Raw genomic sequence first — 5,851 nt, 5'->3', positions numbered from 1 at the left:
TTGAGAGGTGGTTAAACTCTCTTATCCTCCCAAAACCTTTACAGAGATTACAGGGATCTTCTTCCAGGGATCAGAGAGAAAGAACTGAGGTGGGTATAATGTGCCAGCTAGTCTGTCCTGAGGAAATTATGAGTCCAGCTCCTGGTGAAAGATGAGGGGAAAGAAAACTGCCAAGTCCAGCCATCCCATTCCCAGCATGAAGAATGGGGGTCTGAAAAAGCTCAATTGTGAAAGCCAAGGTTAGCCCATTGAAAATCCATCCACCCAATTCTGGAGTGGAGGGGTTGCTGCAGTCCTCAACTGTCTGGGGCACTAATGCCCATTCATGAGGAAGAGGAAAGAGACTAGGTTCTTCTTCAGGAAGAAGATGGAGAGCTCCCCTCACTTCCATTACATTCCTTTTTGATGGGTAAGTAGAAGAAAACTCAGCATTGCTGGGGCAAGGGCTGACATCTTGGGATCACAGAGAGGGCAGAATCTTGTTTCAGATCTTCTGAGGCTTTGTGCTCAATGGGTGAACTCTTACTCTGCAATGTCAAGCTTTTCCAAGGTTGTACTTGTGGTTAGCATTTGCAAAGTCTCTCCAACTACAGGTGAAAAACTGGGGTCAGGAATAGGTGAACCCTCACTGATTTCCTCCAAAGGTGGAGTCTGAGGTAAAACATCAGGACAACCAAGGTGAACACGTGGCTCCACTTCGGCCTTTGTTGTGGTTTGTGCCTTGTGTTCCCCTGAAACCGATGGCTGGTAAGTAACGCAGGAGTTGTCACTGGAACCTGCTCGCCCAGAGAAAGATGAGCCAGACCAAAACTTTTTGGAAGGAGAAGTCTTCAAGGGGATCTTCTTCTTTTTTTGAGACAGGGTCTCACTCTTTTGCCCAGGCTGGACTGCAGTGGCACAATCTCGGCTCACTGCAACCTCTGCCTCCCAGGCTCAAGCGATTCTCCTGCCTCAGCCTACCAAGTAGCTGAGGTTACAGGCATGTGCCACTACTGCCAGGCTAATTTCTGTGCTTTTAGTAGAGATGGGGTTTCACCATGTTGGCCAAGCTGGTCTTGAATTCCTGACCTCAGGTGATCCATCCGCCTTGGCCTCCCAAAGTCCTGGGATTACAGGTGTGAGCCACGGCACCTGGCCGGGATCTTCTTAAATGCTGTGTTGCACATGAAGCACTGGAACCGTTCAGTGTAGAAGCCTGGGGGATGCACTGAGACTGTGTCCCCATCACATACCAGGGCTTTCCGAGAATGCTCCAGCTTCTTAACAAACCTGTAAGACTGCAGAATGTCAGTGATGCCAATACAAAGCAAGATCCTCTCCCCTCTACTATTCTGGGCAGGGATGCCACCCGTATGGTCATCAGTCTCCATGAGGCTGCCCCATCAAGCCTCTCCCTGGATGGATTCCATGGCTGTGGAATACAGAGCCCTTTGTGGGGTCTGGTCTTCAAGTGTGAACTGAGCATTGTGTTTGGCTGCTTAAGGGCTCTCGTGCATGATCTATGTTGTGGATTGATATCAAGAGGCTATAGTCCATTATCTCAAAGATCTGCAGCACCAAACAGTCATGCTGCAGGGTCTTACAGAGAGCATTGTACACGTCAGCATCCAAAAAAAGACCATCGGGATGTCTTGTAAGAAGTCTAGGTTTTTAAATGTGGGAAGAGGCTTCTCTTGCTCTTTCTGGGAAGCCTGCTTTTTGTAGGTTGAACCTTTGAAGTCATATTTGGTATGCATTTTGACCAGTCTTAGTAAGAGATTCTTCATCACCACAATCCGCATGTTCTTGCTGCCTGCCAGCACACAGCACAGTCCACAGAATTTAGGCAGCAAAGTCCAAGGGTTCTGGTTGAGGTCCGATGTGGTATCCTGGAAGCAGCTTCTGCAGAAACTCCGCCTCTTTATGTTGGACTGTTTTAATAATGAATTCATCGTGGATGGACACATATAATAGGGAACCATCAGCTCCAGAGCTACTGAGTTCAATCAGTGGCTTACTGCAGAGGGAGTACAAGTCATCAACAGGGCAGATACCAAATAGCTCCTGAAAGTAGCAGAAGACAATAGGTGTATAGGTCTTGAAAGGAAAGTCACTGCAGTGATGAGCAGGGGTCAGGTTGCTCCCTCCACTGGGGAAGAAGATACTCTCCACCACGCAGAAATCTTGCATGAGGACATCACGCTCTGGTGTGGGACCCAGGCTCCCCACAGTGTGAGTCATGCCCAACTGGATGGCACATTTCAAGGCTGATGAGGTCGTCTTTCTATAGGTTGTCTCTCCTGAGGAACCAACACCTCGATGGCCTGTTTTCTTGATTGGCATGCCCGAGGCACAAGGCACCTCAGACGCCATGGGTCTCTTGATTCCAGATGCTGAGGACGAGGTACAGGAAGCGACCCCTGGATCAAAGAATGAAAAACTGACCGCCGAGGAGGCCCTGAGGAGGCCAACGGCCATCTTGGCAGCCCCTCCCCTCAGCGGTCTGGCCTCTTTGAATCTGGCTTTTCCTCTGCTCGAATGGAATCTTCCTTCCCCAAGTCCCTTCACAGAACCTGCGTCTGGGCCACCTCCCCGCCGCCCCGCGGGCCCCCTCAGACGCGTGGAGCCGGCTCTAGACCAGCTCAGGGCCCGCCATTCTCCTGGCCTGGGAGAACTCCCGCCTCGCAGGCCCTTGGCGAGTTTACCCGCTCTCCGCAGGAGGCACTTTACCCTTTCACAAAAGACTAAGCCCCAGCTGGCTGCGGACCGGCGTCTGGACCAAGCCACACCTGGAAAAAAAACGGGGCATGAAAAGCCCCAGCGGAGCGAACGCGCTCGCTCCGTCCTCCGGCCACGACGTGGTTATGGCCCAACCCGGCCGCTCCACTCGGGTGGCCCAGAAAAATCCGACCACTGCGGTAATAGGTTTTATTACGAAATTACAATCATGAGCCTAGATATCCACTAAAAAGCAGTCAAATCAAACATAATTAATCAATTTAATTAATTTAAATTAATGTTTAATCACTCATTCGCTGTCCATCTGCTCACACTTGCTCACACACTGGTAATAGCAAGCTCCAAATGCTTAAGAAAAAATAGTGAGAGAAAAATAAAATTGAGATGCAATATGCAAATCACTTGCTCACTATCTGTTCCAAGGGAAGGACAATCACTGCTGGTCCTGGGCAGAGAGCCGATGTTCCCTAGGACCACAGCTGAAAAATCACTGGTTTTGTGGAAAGTTGGGTCCTAGGAATTGGGATACGGGAGTGGACATTTTTAAACGGGAGAAAAATAGAAAGTACCCAGCACAGCCAGTGACATTTGAGGAGCACAGGCATGAGCGAGGTGCCTCAGGACAAGACCATGAGCGGAGGGCGCACCTGGAGACTCAGTGCTAGCCTAAGGTCCTGGCCAAGTGCACAGATCCTCACCTCTATCTCTGCCTGAGCCTCTGTCCTGAGCCTCGGTCTTCAGTCAGTAACTGCCTGCTGGCCGTTTCCACCTGCATGTCCGGCCATGATTCAAACACTAAAGCTCATCCCGAAGCAGCGCACCCTCCGAATACCCCATTTCAGGAAACAGTGCTGGGACCTTCCGTCCTGCTGGTCAGGCAATCATGAGCTTGGGCTGTTCCCATCCCCCTTGCCCAGGGTCAGACATCTCAACCTGACAACTCTTGTTAGTTAACAACTCTCTAGTCAGTCTCTTTCATTCCCATTCTTTTAGTCATCAATGTAGTCCTCGTCCTCTGATCCTGCCACTCAACGTGTGTGACAGCATCTCCTGCTTGGGTTTTCCCTCCAATCAAGTCTATATGCTCCCATCATATTCTCAGAATGCACAGTAACAAATTGAACATACTGAGATACCTGCTTCACTGCATATAAGTCATTGTTTCCCAAAATTTTAAATCTATGAGTCCTCCCTTCTTTTTTGGTGGACACTTATTACTAACTCAATGAACAAGTGTTTTACAGAACACCCTTTGGGGAATGCGTTCATAGCACAAAGTCCACACGCTTTTGTTTGATACTGAAGGCTTTCTGCAAACCTCCTGTATCTCCTGCTCCAGTGTTATCTCTCATTATTCCCTTTTACTTATGTTCCTTGAATGTGCTACGCACAGCCTCCATGTGTGTTTCTGTGTCCTCCATGACCGAGGAATATCGTCTCTGTGTTTCTGGGGTTACTTAATGCTCCGTCTTACCTCAAAGGTCTGGCCCTCTTCACTTCTTCCTTAACAGGACCCCTGACAGCTCAATCACTCAGGAAACATCTTTCTGCTGATTCATGTGTCACTTGATTTCTGGGCCACTCATGGCACTTTGGGGAACTCCCCTATTGGTAGAGATCATTTTGTCTCCATCAGGGGCTGGTAGCTCTTCCTCACCAACTCAGCCTGACCTCTGCTCTTGCTGGGGACACAGACATCTCAAAGATTCTATCGTATCTTCCATCTGTCCCACTGTGCAATCTGCTCCTCATCTATGGAGGCCTTTGGCAGGCCCACCATATTCTAGCTCAGCTCCTATCTGTACCCTGCCCAGGATATGGAATATTTCTGGTTTCTTTCATAGCATGCCACACAGGAGTTGTGGGAAACTTAAGACTAATGACTTTCTCTCTTTGCCAAATCACTATCTTTATTCTGTTAGAATAACACACATTGGCTGTGAAATGAAGGATATTCCCTGAATTCTTTTTTTTATTTCTTTTCTTTAGAGACAAAGTCTCACTCTATTGCCCACAGGATGGAGTGTGATGGTACAATCATAGCTTACTGCAGCCTCAAATTCCTGGCTCAAGTGATCCTCCTGCCTCAGCCTCCTGAGTAGCTAGGACTACAGGTGTGCACTTTTTTTTTTTTTGGTAGAGACAGGGTCTTGCTATGCTGCCCAGGTTGATCTCTAACTCCTGGGCTCTAGCGATCCTCCCACCTCAGCCTCCCAAAGCACTGGAATTACAGGCCTGAGCCACTGCACCTGGCCTATTCCCAGAATTCTAAATGGGGATGTGGCACACATCCGTATGCATCTAGCATCATCCTCAGCCTGTCCAACAGCCTCCCTGGGCTCTGTCATTTCAATCTGCACTGTAAACAGCAGCGGAAGCCAAGACACATTGCTCCGATGTCTCGCTTCTCCTCCTTCCCAGTCTCCAGGCCAAAGGGCTCTCTTTTCTTCCCCTGCCTGCAGGAGGCACTTTCTCTGCCTTTTCTATTCAATGTGGATTTGCCCCCCTCTCCTCCATGATTTCAAGAAGACAGAAGGACAACTGGAGGACATGCTCTTCACAGAGGCAAAGAATTTTTTTAAAGCTATTAGTTTAATATTTTTTAAATGTTAATGTGTAACACATATGGCTGTGTTTTATAAATATAAAGCTTGTAAAAATAGAAGGGCTATAAATATTATTAGTAATTACTTGAAGAAATTGAAAGTGAGGAGAAAAATGTTAAAGACAGCCTTGCCTTTTGCCCAAGTCAGCCACTTCTGTGCTCTGGGCCCAGCGAGGACAGCAGAAGATCCGAGTCCATCCTCCAATCACTGCAAAGATCCTACAAGGGTGGTGGCTGATGAGCAGGGTTGGAAATCCAGTGAACCCTGCGAGTTCACTGTCAACTGCGGAGAGGATGCCTCTCTCCATCGTAATTGTTGTTTGTGAACTTCCCGCCCCAGGTCTAGGGTCTGCCAGGAATTGTCTGCATGCTTCAGTTCTGAGAGGTCCACACTGAAGAGTCAGAATGAGCCTCTCTGTCCCTTGTTTATCACAAAAACGAAGTGTTTCTCTCTGATATGGGATCCTCCTCCTGAGCCTGACCCATCCTCAGCACCCCAACTCACTACAGAAGCCAGAAATTCTAATG

The 5,851-nt window shown here is 48.6% G+C and overlaps 1 pseudogene; it reads right to left on the bottom strand.

Moving 5' to 3' along the window:
* Window positions 1-312: 312 nt before the first annotated feature.
* Window positions 313-5,631, bottom strand: LOC100441922 (phosphatidylinositol 4-phosphate 5-kinase type-1 alpha-like; annotated as a pseudogene).
* Window positions 5,632-5,851: the final 220 nt, after the last annotated feature.

The sequence above is a fragment of the Pongo abelii genome, chromosome 6, assembly GCF_028885655.2.
Source record: "Pongo abelii isolate AG06213 chromosome 6, NHGRI_mPonAbe1-v2.0_pri, whole genome shotgun sequence".
In the NCBI taxonomy this organism is placed as follows: Eukaryota; Metazoa; Chordata; class Mammalia; order Primates; family Hominidae; genus Pongo; species Pongo abelii.
This window is presented reverse-complemented; position numbering and strand designations above follow the sequence as displayed.